At 45.2% G+C, this 13,772-nt stretch overlaps 1 long non-coding RNA gene across 3 annotated transcripts in view; it reads right to left on the reverse strand.

The window, feature by feature from the left end:
• Positions 1 to 947: 947 nt before the first annotated feature.
• The window catches only part of LOC143332327 (uncharacterized), a 48,277-nt gene continuing 35,452 nt past the window's right edge, over positions 948 to 13,772 (reverse strand). For 2 of the 3 annotated variants that reach the window (XR_013078209.1, XR_013078211.1), the window contains exon 3: positions 948 to 3,753. This is a non-coding gene — a long non-coding RNA (uncharacterized LOC143332327). The remainder of the gene's footprint in view (positions 3,754 to 13,772) is intronic. The other variant, XR_013078210.1, reaches the window with a different exon arrangement.

The raw sequence follows: 13,772 nt of genomic DNA on the forward strand, positions 1-13,772 counted from the left end.
TTTATAAAGCATACATCCCATATTCATATTCAGAATGAACACATATTTGATGTTCTCCCACTGTTACTCATTCATTGTGTATGCACCACTTACAAATGTCCTTACATCTTCTTACAAATACATCATTATGTATTATAGAACATTTAATAAAACAAAAAGATAAATAGGAGAGTTTTAATACATAAATGATTCTGATGATAATCACTATATATGTGATAATATTATTGTAGTATTGAGCTAAGTGTTTAACTGAAACACATCCTGTTACGTCACACCTCACCTTTGCTGCGCAGGTATTCAGTTGAGAGATGGTGGAGATGGGCAGCGTGTTGTTCACTGGATTGTCTTCTGGTTTACTGTTAACATAAGTATGCAGAAGAGAGCAACTCCTCTGTGTGAGATCCAGTGGCTGGCTTACATACATCGTCTCCTACCTAACATGTGGATTAGTTTGTTCAATACTGAATGTGTTTGATCCCGACAGTGTGTTCTACTGATTTGTTAACAGTAATCAAAGACCGAAAGCCTTGTCCTCACAGCTTTGATCAGAAATTCATGGCTTTTAAAGCCCTGACAGCAGCCATTCCCATATCAGCCCTAATCTGGGAGAAATGAAAGTCCCTGTCATGACAGCTTGAATGAAAAGTGTTGAATTGTCTCCAGTCTTACATTGTTTATTATCACTGTTTATTCTCATCCATCTGAGATTCTGTCTTCTTTCATTATCCTATTATACAGCTCAAATATTTTCATATTTTGGCAAGAAGATCAGCATTATTCATGACACAGCACACAGACTGATCTGTTTTATTCAAAAGATGCTACCTCTGGAAGCTAAATGCTAGCATGATGGACTCAGCTGCATCACTGTGGGAAGAAAAATTCAGCATTTATACAAAATGTAGAAAAGTGAATACAAATCGACTTCTTTGTAAGCAATGGTTTTATTCCGTAGACATTTTCTGAGGGGAAAATCAATCCATCTTCTGATTCATGAAAATTTCCGACAATTAAATTGTTTACAAGAAACAAATGTTTGTACTGCACAGTTCAAATGCAGCTGTCTGCCACAAACGTCTCCACAATGAGAGTCACTGAAGTAAAATATCGGCACAGTGGAACGCAGTACTATAATGATTTTAAGATCAATGAGTGAATAAAATTGATATAAAAAGCTTTATTCACATCTATATCCATAAAACATTCCAAGTGTGTTTACACGTCAGTTGTTTCCATATGTATTATGTTAAAAATGTAGATGATCGATTGCAGTTTCCATGTAACTTAACACCAAATATACTGTTTTTACATCAAGAATTTTCCTATTCCCTCTACTGGGAATATCTACCCTAATATTTACACTATTTATATGTATACAAACTAGAACCCTCAAATACCTTAAGAAGCAGGAAAAAACTTGTTAGCAGCTCCACATACGACACATTAATGAGCACTAATGGAGTCCTCATACCAGCGTTTATTTGATGTCTTCGACCACAGACCAGAGAAATTGAAACACTTGGAAAGATGGGAAATCAAAAGTGCTGGCACATTTAACAAAAGCTATAGAATGTCTGACAACAGCTTTATAATGCAATTAGTCGCGGCTAACCAGAAAGCATGTAATCCAGTTATAACAGCTATTGCCAAGACTTTTATTTTGAAAACGCACTACTCAAATGAAATCACTGCAGTGTCATCAAGCACTGCATCAGTCAGTTATCTGACCTCCTAGTTACATGTGTCTTAAGACATGGGCTCATTTCATGGCTTTGCTCAGTATGTGCGGCTTTAACGCAGCATTCTTGGAGGAGTTGTGAATGTTTTATCAAGTGGAGTTCATGCAAAGTCTTGCTGCTCATAACCTGGTGGATGATGGGAGCTGATATGTCTTGCAGTCAGCAGTGGCCCAGGCTGAGCTCCATGCTTTGTTCCCAGATCGCAGGGTTAATGGTTTTCCGTACTGGGTGGTGAGGAAGGACCGGCGCAGGGTTTTCAAGCATTCTGTGTCAGAACATTAGGATGCAGCCTCTGTTGTCAGAGCCGGGGAGCTGTCTGCCACTTTCCCAGCAGCCCTTGGGCCGGTGACAGGGAGATGGATGATATCTGCAGCCTGGCTGCACTGCTCCCCCAACGCACACAAACACACAGACACAAGGACACACACACACACATAAACACACACAGAGTCTGTCTCTTATCCCTACACACACAAATAGAGCAAACAAAAACACACCTACACACTTTTTCCTCCCTTTCTTACCCTCATACTCTCTTTTCCTCTGACACACACACACACACACAGTATTTGTCTAATACACCACTCTCTCTCTTTGTTGCCTTTGGCAACAAAACCAATATCCTACATATCAAGGGGAATGAAGTGAAAACAATGAAAATGTTTTGAGGGGAAACTGCAGGATTCCTTCATTGTTTGCTTGCATGGAATAAAACATCATATTTCTAAATAACCAAACACAGACAATATTATTTATTGCTGTTTATTGAAATGACTCCATTTGCAATATGAAACGTACACACTGTAACTACATTTTCTGTCAAAATACAAGAAAAAATGATCAGTGAATGAACGCATGGAAACTGGTTACAGCACGTAAAACACAGAATATTTTATTAACACAAATTCCAGATACTTCTTACTACAATATCTCTATGCAGATAACTCAGCAGATTGCAATAATCAATATAATTGAAGAAAACCGACACTTGTCCCGTCCTTCACTGTAGTTATGGCTTTGGGAAGGAGGCTGGACTTGAACCTGAAAATATATGTGTATGCATTACAGCAGCGTAAGGTGTGTGTATGTGTGTGGGTGTTAAGTCCTTAAAAGAAGTCCATCCCTTACCTTCTGTGTCTCTCTCGTACCCCCTCCCCATCTCCCTCCTCCTTTTCTTCCGCCTGTTGTCATTGTCCTTACCTGCTATCCCGCTCGCCGCCACGCTGCTGATGTTCCTGCAGTCGCGACCAAATCTAGCGGCCACGTCACCTGAGCAACAGCCGCTGCATGCTAATGAGGAGCTGAGGGGAGGGGGAGCTTGACTCTGCTCTGCGCTGGCAAGAAACACCCCCTCCACTTCACTTCAACCCCCGCCCGCCCACCACCACCACCACCACCACCACCACCACCACCACCACCCTTCTTCTTCCCCTTCCTTCTCATCACTCTGGAGGAACAGAGGGAATGGGGGGCTGTAAAAGGCGAAGGATGGGAGAAAAACAACGAGAGGAGAGGGGACAAATAAGGCGAGAGTGATGTTGGAGCTGAGGAGAGGAGAGAAGGGGGGAAGTGGTGGGATGAGAGAGAGGGAGGGTGGAGAGAGAAGGAGAACGAGGCCTGGTAGGGAGTGGGGTGTTAAGGGAAACATCCATCACTGTTTTAAGTGACTGCAGTGGGACGGAGCTGAGTAAAAGGTCGTCTGGTCTCTTTCTGAGCACAGTGGGCACCTGGGCAGAGCTGAGCAGCCTCCAAAAGACTCCAGGCTAATTATCTCGTGCAGGCCGTCTGTTACGGCAGTCTGACACTTTTACTGACTCACTCCACTACCGCAAGTGTGCAAGCAAAACAAGGCAGACATACACACAAACGCTATCCTCCTCTCTTGCGTGCTAATAAAATGGACAGACACACACAGAGAGAGCGACTTTGTCGGAGGTTGTTGTTTTGTTGCAAATGCAAGTTGTGATGTGTCTTACCTTTGAGTGCCGAGAAAGACAGACATTTGCCAGGGCTCCTAGACAAGAAGAGATAATGACAGCAATTTAGAATGAGTGTGGGAAAATAGAAAATGCAAGAGGACTGACCGTGTTCACCGCCTTTCACAAGGATGGGAAAACCCTCTGTGAGGAAAATATAGCAGAATTTATCTTTGAAACATCAGCTCTTTTGTGGTGGAATATCAAAGACCATCCCTACAAAATCAGCGTAAACACACTGTGATAATCCAACTGTCCACCTGCCCAGGAGCTGAGCGGATGCACTTGAGGACACAGTAGGAATTTGCGGCTGCGACCTCTTTCAGAGACACAAAGCAAACCACCAGAATGTGACTAGGCTGGCCGAACATGTGTGTGTGTGCGTGTGCAAGCGTGCGTGTGTGTGTGTCTGCTGCAGTTACAGTGAGAAGTTTTATTTCGAAGCAGAAGTCAACTCATTTGAATCTTTATTTTACAAAACAAGTGACTGCAGCACTAATGCAGCGCTGGCATAGAAAAAGAAGCACAGAGCGGCTGAAAACTCGGACTGGGCATCTCTGCCACAGTTACAACAGTTCAACTGTCTGGTGGCCAAGGGGTTAAAAGCTTTTGCCTGTGGCGACAACGCTAGGCCGGCTATAGGTCACATTCAAGTCCCAGCCACTGGATAGCCACCCTGCAAGACAGAGCATAATTATCCCAGCCAGTTACAGTTCAATAACTCCATCAAGCTGCTAGCCAGATACCAGGTTTCCCTGGCAACGCCTCCGAAGTGAATCACAGATCAGAGAGAGAAGGGGAGATAAGACCGGACCCGGGGAGGGAGCCAGGCAAGGAGGATCGAGGGGAATACACCCTCAAATAGTGGGGACTTTTGGACAATATAAACACACATGTGCAATGCACACACGCACACAGCAAACCAGGTCTGAGAGCATTCCAGTTGGCTGTGCTGACACCTCTGGCCTGCCAGGCTGTCAGTCTGCTCCCTTTGAGCTTTTTTGTTTGGTTTTCAATCATCAGCCCACTTTCCAGACTCCTGCACTGTGCCCACAGGCCCACCGTGAAAATCCTCCGGTCTCAGCGCAGCTCCACTGTCCTTTCAATAGACACCCCCACCTCCCACAGCACTTACTGTAATCTGGAAAAGTTAATGGAGTTTATCTCTCATCCCTGTCGCCCAGAGAATTTTAAAGAAACTTTTGTGCTTTCGATGCACAGGGATAATTACATTACGAGTGGCACTACAATTTATACCCTTGATTGAATTAAAAACAAAATTGAATTGGCTGTGGTGCAGACTTTAAGGGGGGGGGGGGGGGCTCTGCGTATAAAATGTGTGTCTGCATTTTTTTTGCGTGGGTGTCATAGGCATAGTGTGTGTGTGTGTGTGTGTGTGTGTGTGTGTGTGTGTGTGTGTGTGTGTTCAGGTGACTGTCTGGCCTCCTGCCGCAGTGTCTGGAAACTCAGACGTCCCCCACCCCTGCTCCCTTCCATTCAATGCTGCTCCCCTATCAGGCATACCTGACGCCCCCCCCCCCCCCACACACACACACACCCGCGCGCCTCCTCCCCCACCCCGCTGCGATAAGAGACCCACTGAACACTAAGCTGCTTCACTAGACAACACAACCTGACAATCGGTGCAAAAATAAATAAATAAATAAACCCTCTAATTCACTAAATCCATCTGATTTCCATGTCAGCTCGAGCCCAAATCCAAATGTGGCGGATAAATGTTAATCTGTCCTTATTACTTTTATCGGGGAGCGATGTGGTGGCGCAGTGTGTTACATGACCACCTCTGAACAATGGAGTGTAATCTCTCCAACACACACGGGTCCATCAGCTGGAGCCTTTGGTTTATCTACACCTATTCAAGGTCTGAATCAATCTTTCCTGCAGGAACTTGAAGACCAGCTGGGTCTAGAAACCACGCAGTGAATGTTGTTTATTGAGGGCAAATAATGATATTATATCATTTATATTTTGCTGAGGCACTGCGTTAGTTATTTGCACACAAAATGAAGCAAAAGCTGCATTTCAGTTTCATGAATTCAGTTTCTACATATTTGAACACCTCACTTGTTCAATTGTTTTGGACATTTTTAATCTAAATTGTAGCTGATTTCTAATTTTAATTCCTGTACAATAGTTTGATTGGTTCTGTATAAACACAGCACATAAACGCTTTTCTTGAAGGACACAAAAAAAAGAAGCTAATATTGCACCCTGTTGTGCAATAATTTGACCTTGACAACCAGTTCCAGATTTACGACGACAACATCTTATTACATCAAAATGAAAAGATTTCATGAAATGAGCATTTCTAGGACCTTTTGTTACACACATTCACATTTCATACACTTCAGTAATTCAGAGCCGAGTGGCCTTCACAAATCATTCTGCATTTCCTCTGAAAATATGAATAGATCAAGTTAGCAGCAAAGCAAACGTAGCTTTAACGTGTTTCATGAACACTACGCTCAAAAGGTCAAACATGCACAAAGTGAACTCATTTGCTCAAGTCAATAAATAGCAGCTTTTGCAGAAAAGGGCTTCGCAGAATGTCCCTGAAGGAGATTTCCCTTTTTCCCTGTTGTGTCAGATGCAGTGTAACGTTCAGATGGCACAAAAAAGATCTACTTAGCGGTTGTTCACTGTGAACTAGTTTGACTTTGAACAAAGTTTGTATTCCCCATTCAGTGGAGTTACAAAGTAGCCGGGAGCTGATTTTTACAGGGTGATATTTATTGGATCCTTGGCAGATTGCTCTGAGCATGCTGCTTTGTTACTGTTGGGGGAGCGGTGAGGATTTCATCAGTGGGCTCGGGTGCTGCCAGACTTTGCTGCGTGTCAGACAGACCCTAATAAAACTGTCTGGCTGTTTTGTGGGCACCAGCTCCGCTCTGGCTGTGCTGCGTCTGACTGCTCAGCACTTGTCGCACTGTGCCTGGCTGTTTGGTATTCATGGGGCATGGCACTCCTTCAGCTGTTGCTGGGGGCTCTGTGGCATAGGCACAGACTGATTAGTTGGCATCGGCATTGTTCACTATGAAACCAAATGGGGAGACGGGAAGAAAAAAAACATAATTAGGGAGAGAGGGAGACTGGAGACTGGGAGAGAGATGGAGAGGAGGGTATTAGAGAGAAAATCAATTGTTTTGAACTGCATTCCTAATATGGGTAATTTAGCAGAAATTAGGTTTTCAGAAAAGCATGCTGCCTTGGGAAAAATTGAAAGTTTAAAAACCAGGTCAAGCTGTAATTGTGAATGAAGTCACACCTTTGAATAGCAGAAAGGAAAAGAACTATTTTTTTTTTAGCAGGCCTAATTTATTGTAATTGCACTTCTATAGTCGTGTTCATAATAGACCAATCCAATATTTTCATTTTCTATTCAATGTTCAATCTTGTCTTTTTGCCAGCCTGTCTCGCTGAATAACAATGTCTGCGTGAGTCGTCCAACGCCTCCAGTTTAAACATCGATTTAGACCATTAACCAATTTGGTTGTGAGATCTCATGACAGTGGCAAATTCTGACAGAAATGATCAAATTAAGAAAGCCACCAAATTCCTGTGGAACTGATTCAACTTTGAAAACGTCTGCTCATTGATTTTTATTGAACATACTGGAAGGTGTCTGTCCTCCTTTGACAGTCAGCAACACTGTCATTCTGACAATCTAAGTATTTTTTAAATCAGAAACATGATGCATGGGACAATTTTTAGCCATTTCAGTTGCTATTAAAAATGAACTTGTTTAGAAAAGAATTAACTGCTCTGTAATTTTGATAGCACGTATTTTTTAAAATGACACATTTGGCTTTTGTGGGATTTCTGTATTTGAAAATGAATGTGGAAAAACTCTGGAAGTCTTAGGGAACTGATATAAAAATGATATTCTGAAACTGATTTTGAATTTCTAGAACTGTCAAACATTTGAGCACTTGGTGACAGCTGGGTGAGAAATGTTGAAAATCGTGAAGCAGTTAAACCGAAATGACAGAATGTGTAAAAAAAAAAAAAAAGAAAAAGAAAAAGAAAAAGAAATGAGGAGTAAAAAAATGAGTTAGCTTCTTACAATGGATTAAGTTAGCGAGTGTAAACCACTGCCAACTATAAAAGGTGTGTGTTAGAATGTTTCACGACGTGGAAAACCGCAGCGGCAGATGTGGCATTCGTCTCAGTCTGCTCCTGCAGCGTCTCAGTGAAGCTGGACTGATCAAATTCAGAGCGACTGCCTGCTAATGGAGGATCACATAGATTGGCTGGGGCTCTGTGATACTTTGCTGTGGTGGTGACAGGGGTTAATCAGCACAAGTCTGGGGTATGGTAGCTTGGAGTGGTTGGTGTCCTGCCATTTCTAATCAGATCATGTGTTAGTCGAATGGTATTCAAACAACGATGTTGACACAAAGAGAGATTACAATGTCTGTTGACAACACGGTGCAGCGTAGACGTGTGTTTTGGTTTTGCAGCGATAACACTGCTGCGATCACGGAAGCCGCTTTCGATGCCGTTTTCGGAAAAATAGAAAATTTCGGCTGTAACAAACATGCACATTCCTACATATACAGTTCCATCAGGGCTAAAGATTACTTAACATTGTATATACGATGTGAAGGAGGAGCTGATCGAACTGAAATCCAACAAACATTTGCTCTTAATTGTACACAACTACTTCCTTTTCATGTCTCAACTCCTCTTTCTCTCTCATGATGCCCCTGCCATATATATATATTTTTTACAGTAAATCGGTTGGTGCTTCATTCCGACTCCACCCTTGGAACATTCGGTAGAAAGTCGATTGTGCCCTCCGCCCGCGTCCCAAGAGCCTAACCCGTGATTTTTTATCAAGAGAGCTCACAAGTTAGGGTCTCAGGGAGCAGGTGAAGTACGACAGAGTCTACTGAGGAGCCGCAGTCGGCTGCAGGGCACTGACACCTTTCCCTCTCCCTCTCTCCTTCACACACACACACACACACACACACACACACACACACACACACACACACACACACTGTCTCTTCCTCAGCCAATGCCACTTAAAAGTACACGATTTCTGACCAGAGGCAGCCACGCAGTGTCTGTCTTTTACGAGGCATGGGCTGCGATCAAAAAGCAAAGCGGCTCTGCGCCCCGGACAGAGAAAAAGGTTCCCATGTTCCTCCTTTCCTCCACTGCAGATAACTTATTTTGTTCAGAAGGCTCAGCTTGATTCCTGTGCACACAAAGACATGCAAAGATAGAAACATTTTCAGACAAATGCTTACACACATTAAATACCACGAGACATCAGACAACAACAGCGGCAGCAAAAGAGAGCAGCGATGACAAAGGAAGACAAAGAGGTAAATTTGTTTATAAATGATCTTCATCGCAGGACCCAGACAGAAGCAGAAGCAGAGGCTCAGACAAACAGACGAGCCTGCACTGCCTGCTCTGTGCTAACTAGCCTTTGTGCTGGAAAAGGAAAAGCCCCCCAGCCAAGCAGCCAGACTCGCCTCTTTGTCCTAAAGAGCGTCGACTTATCATCAGTCTACATTTCTCTCTTCCAGGATAGCTGGACCCACACCCGTCTGTTGGGCCGTCCGTCCGTCCGTTTGCACTGACTGACGGACGCACAGAGCCACATAGCAGCCTCAGCCTCTGGCTTTCCACCACAGGGGCAAGCGTGATAGTGTTCGCTCAGACATTAAGTAAAAAAACACAGAGCTTGGAGGCTCTGCTCTGTGGCTGCTCAGCATTGACGAAAACACAGGTAAAACTCCACACTGACTGCAACACCCTCGACGCCAGACCCAACCACCCACCCGCCGAACTCTGCCGCCATGGCGGCAAGCTTGGCACGCACTAAGTTGTCAGTGTCAAAAGCAACAAGCTTCAGTCAGACATGAAACAGCTTCTGTTGAGCCAAAAAAAGAAAGCTTCAGGCAGAGTTGGGACCAAAGAATCCAGATATTAATTGCCATAAAATACCAAACTGCGATTAATATAAACAAAGTTATATTGAAAACATTCCCATGCCATTTTTGCCTGTCATGTACCCAAACACACCACTGACTGCCCCCACCCCCCCTCCACTCCGTCCCCCCATCCGCCACCCACCTCACAACTCCTCCCCCTCAGACTTAAAAAAAAAAAAAAAAGAAAAAAAAAAAAGAATTGGATAGATGTCTCTGACTGTCTCCTTCTCTCTGGGGAACGCCAGGCAAAGTGGAGGCTTCCGGAAATGAATGCTCCGCGCCACCCGACCCGTTGCCTCACACGCTCACTCTTCTGTCTGCCACCAACTACGCCTTTTGTTATCCGCCTCTGAGCTGAGGATGAGGAGGAACAGAGGGAAAAAAGGGCAGCGGTAGAAGAAGGGAAAAAAGGGGGTGAAAGAAAGAGATGGGGGGGTGAAGCCGAGGTGTCCGCGGGAAGATGCAGCCAGACGCAGGTCAGTGAGGTGGGACGCCTGATCTCCCCCCTCACCCTCCCCCTACCCCCGTCTCTCCCCCCCCCACCCCCCCCCCGCACAGAACATTGCTCCATCCCAGCGCTTGCATTGTCAGCTCCATCTCAGCATCTTAACCCCCACCACCATCACCACCACTCCTCCTCCTCTTTCTCCTCCCTGCTCCAGACACTGGGACATCAGCCATGTCGTGACACTGTCATCTACACCCTCTACTTTTATTTTTCCAACTCTCTCTCCTTCCTCTATCGTCACAGGTCCGACACGATGGGCTGCCATCACCGAAAAAAAAAAAAAAAAAGCCAAAAACATTTGCTTCCTCCAGCTGCCGCCGCCACCGCCGCAACCCGCTACCTTTCACTCACCAACCCCCCTCCCCCATTTGACCCTTCCAACCCCAAGCCCTGCCTCTCCAGCATCTACTGCCCCCTACCACTATCTCCACACCCCCAACCTCCACCCATCCCCTCCCATCACACCAGGTCTGTACCTGTCTGCTTGTCTCGCTTGTCTGTTACTCCCTGTCTGCAGCTGCTTGCCCAAAGTGAGATACTGCAGCAGGAGTCTGCAGCGACAGCCCTCGCTCTTTCTCTCCCTCTCTCTCTCTCACACCCTCCATCCAGCCTTTGCTGGTGAACACGTTCCTCCCTGTGCTGATCAATTTCTTCTCTTTTCCAGCGGCGCGCACACACACACACACACACACACACACACACACACTGCAGCAAACTGGTTGGCCATGGAGGAGGATGCACTGTAGTGATCCAACTGTCTTGTAACATGGACTGTAACATAAATGCAGCTTGCACTCTCACATACACAAACACTAATCAACAGATATAGCCTGTGACACAAAATTGAGCACAAACAGTCATCTGAGACAGATGACACACAAACAGGGACGCACACGCAGACAGAACTGGCAGCACATGCACAGGCGACAGCAAACAAACTAACACGTCCCCTCAAAAAAGACAGAGATACCAACACAGCTCGAATGGAAAAGCAAGACACAAGACAGACTGACACTGCAGCGGCTATGCTCAGCAAACACACACACACACACACACACACACACACACACACACACACACACACACACAAACTGTCACACAGAGAGCGATGTGGTCAGTGCAAGCATGAGCACAGTCACTGTCACAATATTGTGACCGAGGCTTGAAACCAGCAAGCAGGAGCGTAAGGCACACGGCTGTCGGAGTCAGAGGGAGAAGCAACGGTTAATATTGTGTTAAAGAATTCCTCCGTCACTGGAAATTACAGTTTTTTGCTTGTCAAGAATTGCAATTTTAATTATGATATAATGGCACCAAATTTGCAGACATCCACACGTATAAAGAATTTTCCTCTAAACTGTCGACACATAAACATTTGTCTGTCTGCACGCTGAGCACTGAAACACATCGGGGCCTTCACCTACAGAAACCATGTCGCCACACTGTGGACTGCCAGCTGAGTACATATATATATACTTATACCTACAGCTGTCAAGTAGAACATGCATTTGAGTTCTGCAATCACAATTTAATGTCACTATTGAACCCGTATCTTCCAAACGATCTTGCAGGGTCACAAATTCCAAAGGATACCTGAAATATTTGTCAAAGTTAATTAACTTTTCAGGGTTACATTCTTTTCTTGTCAACTAAACATTCCAAAGATGGAAGGACATCCATAGCAGGAATATCGTTTGGAGGGTTTAATGTTTAACAACTGCTTTGCTAATGGACAGCAAACAAATTCTCTCTTCCCAGAGATTATAAATATGCTGAATAATTTTATTTTTGTTGAATGGGATATTTCATATAGTGATTGCTATGAAAAATAAGGAGACATTTTTCTCATTCTCCTTCTCTCCCTCTGAGTTCTGCCCTTGACAGCTTGTTCTAATCTCAGAGCTTAATCACCTTCAACACCCAGGATAAATTAGGGTTATGACCCTGTGTGACATAGAGGGGGCAGGGAGAGAGATCTGCAAATGTTATCATTGATTGATTATGCCCTTTAATTCAAATGGAAAACAGCAGCTTTTTAACCCAGCTGCAACACAGAAAAGGCTGAACTGGAAAATGTCACTTCATCAAAGATGGCAAATGCGCCGGTACTTTTCTATCCTACAGAAGCACACAGAGCGGCGAGCCAAACGCCGAAGAGGTGTAGAAGTAAATCCCGCAGCCAATGTCAAAACCGTGGCCAGGTTGAAGTCTATGGGGGATGGTGGGTCTTCGTAGATTGGCTCGGTGATGGCGGTGGTGACGCAGAGACGGGGGGTTGGGAGTTTGCTGTATGCTGAAGCCAGCGGGGCCAGCAGGCGGCCATATAGGTGATCAATCAGCTCCATTACAGCCGTGTCACTGCAGAGTCTGGAGCTGTCGCTGCATCCCACCCATCACCCCTCCACACACACACACACACACACACACACAAACATTGCTCGCTTCGTTTCCAGTCTAGACTAGAGATATAACCCATCGGTGTGATGAAATTGGTCTACAGGAGCAAACAGCGTACAACGGCAGATACGCAATCCAGCCGCTATTAGATACCAATGACACATTTTCAGAGAAGCGCTGGGAATCGGGGCACGTAGGTATCTTATTAGGGTGGGATTTGCCATTGATCAGAGAATACAGAATCAAGTTGTTGTGACAGAGTTGAAGCAGATTCTAATTCACTGGCTTTGAATCGCACCAAGACAGAGCTTTTCAAAGCACCCAAAAATAGGACCGGTCCCATTGTGATTGGTAAGTAGCATGCACAATGAGCCAACATTGTGGCTCATTATGCCGCAGACACTTGCAATGACACCGTTCGTTTTTCTACAATAAGCTCAAAATATCTCCACGCAGCCTGGAGATGCATATCTGTGCCACAGATGCCAGGCAAGCATCAGACAGGTATCCAAACAATGGACTTATCTCAGTCAGTGCAAGCAGCACAGAATGGGAACATGGAGCAGCAGAAGTAGGAGGGGTGAAGGAGGAGAGCGGAGGAGGAGGATAGGGGTGTGGGGGGAGGGGAGCAGGAGGCAGGGAATATGTGATGCACAGCGCCTTGCCAGCCAGCCAGCCAGCCAGCGGGACATTAATGACGATCATGTCTTGTCACACTAGCTGTCGGGCCAGTCAGCAGATCCTGCCCTTGTCCCTGCCCTTCTCCAATCAATGCCATTGATCTGTCCCAGGGGTCAAGGGGCAAGAGCGTATCAATAGGGGGAGAGTGGCTGATGCAGCAGGCGGAGAGGGGCTGACTCCAGACAGATCAATGACACCCCCCGTCTGCCATCGGTGTGTTATGATTATTCATTTGCCATTAACTCCACCACATTAAGGGAATATGTTTCCTTGGGAAGAAATAGTGCTCGAGGCTGCTCGCTTTTATAGGGAAGTGAGATTTTATGAGTTGGGGAGCTAAAGTACCGGTCTGGCCAGAACTGACAGTGTACTGGTCTCAGACGATTTGTTACTAAGGTCTCCACCCGTCTGTGACGTCAAGAGCAAGAAGCCAATCACTGCTCATAGACGGTTACAGACACAAGCGCCAATTGGCTGATTTTACAAGTATTTTGTGCCTGAG

The sequence above is a fragment of the Chaetodon auriga genome, chromosome 15 (assembly GCF_051107435.1).
Source record: "Chaetodon auriga isolate fChaAug3 chromosome 15, fChaAug3.hap1, whole genome shotgun sequence".
Lineage (NCBI taxonomy): Eukaryota > Metazoa > Chordata > Actinopteri > Chaetodontiformes > Chaetodontidae > Chaetodon > Chaetodon auriga.